The sequence below is a fragment of the Daktulosphaira vitifoliae genome, unplaced genomic scaffold (assembly GCF_025091365.1).
Source record: "Daktulosphaira vitifoliae isolate Bord-2020 unplaced genomic scaffold, ASM2509136v1 Scaffold_306, whole genome shotgun sequence".
NCBI lineage: Eukaryota > Metazoa > Arthropoda > Insecta > Hemiptera > Phylloxeridae > Daktulosphaira > Daktulosphaira vitifoliae.
The window spans coordinates 7601-9330 of NW_026099871.1; positions in this window are offsets into that span (position 1 = coordinate 7601).

Consider the following 1730-nt stretch of genomic DNA (forward strand, 5'->3'; position numbering starts at 1 on the left):
TCAAATTCTATTGTTTTTTCTGTGGCCTCGATAGTTTTGATGACGTCATCCAAATTTTCCGAATATTTCCCTAGTTCATGTAATCCAGAATCGATGGGGATTATGTTGGGGTTTATAATGGCCGGTGAATTATTGATTTTATCAAATTGCAGTAAAATTAAACTATTATTTGATAATGTTAATTGGGGCACGAAATTTGTTTGGAATGATTGTTTAATAAATGTGTGTGTTGCTAGGATGTTATTAGGTGTATGGACTAGACACCCCGCGTTTAGCGTTAAAATTCCGGTTTTTATTAATTCTTCCGTATATGAATTTTCCCCGCAAATTATGGTTATTTCGATGGACTCAGGTGCCATATATATCCACGCGTTATGTGAATGCAATTTATGGAAGCTTTCGAATTTTGAAGAAATGTGTTTAATATTACATATTTCAGGAGTAATATGTGGTTTTAAATAAATAAGTGTTTCACAGTTAGTTAGGCGCTTCCGGTTTGATATTGGCGGAAATTCGCAAATTGAAAGAAATTTATTTGTATGACAATCGGCTAGGTTTTTTTCTGAAAATGGAATGAAACTGTCGTTATTAGCAGAGACGGCTATAAATTGATAGGTTGGCTGGATTAAGACGAATTGATGTTTAGCGATATACATGGGTAGAGGAATTGTTTGTAATAAACTATATTTTACTGTATCACAGATGGGTATCGAAATTTTATAAATCAGTTTGTTATCCATAAACGNGTACTGTATCGCAGATGGGTATCGAAATTTTATAAATCAGTTTGTTATCCATAAACGCGATCGATAATTTCATTAGATTGATTAAATCAAAAATGTTATTAATTTCCTTAATTTGTATTGGAAGTTGCTTGTTAGTGGGGAGGTTGCGTTCTATAAATTATAACAGTAATTGAAATCTCGGTAGGCGTTGGTGATCGTTGTCGCAGCAAGACTGTTTATACCGGGGAGTAAGCATAACGCCTTTAGTTCGAAAATTATCATATTGTTTACGCATGCTTTTTTAGACATATTGTCTGAATGCGCGCTTCCTACCTGCTGGATATATTATCAGAATGGCAGAAAATGAATTATTATAATAAAATTTAAAGACCTTCTTATTATATTTAATCTGTTTTGCCTGATTATTAAAAATAGATTATCCAAATCTCTAAACCATACCGGGCATCCCTCGCATATTTCCAATCCAATTGTAATACATGTGACCCAATTTGTGGGTATTACTACGTTGCGGCCAAAATCTCTAATTTTCTTCTTCTTGCTACTTGTCTTTCTAATAATTTAGTTATGGGCCCGACCTGAGATTTTGACGGAATTTTATATTCTAGCAACGAACGGTTTTAACTGGTCTACGTGAACAGGTGATTCGACCAGAATATTGTTTTTTGGTAGATTTATCAAAAAACTATATGGACTTATTTTCTTTAAAATAACATAAGGGCCTTTATACCTATCTGAAAATTTATTACCCTTTACCGGAAGTTTAACTAAGACTTTGTCTCCCGCTTTAACAAGTTGACTGCCTTACCGTTTTCTTTGAACTTATCAATCTCGCTTTGAGTATAATATATTCACTCATTTTTTTTATGAAATAAATTCTAAGTATTAAAGTTAACTCACAAAACTATTATTATTTTTTAAACTAGACCCAATTTGCTATTCAATGGTTTTTTGGCCATTTGAATAGCTGCATTTCTTCCCATTTTA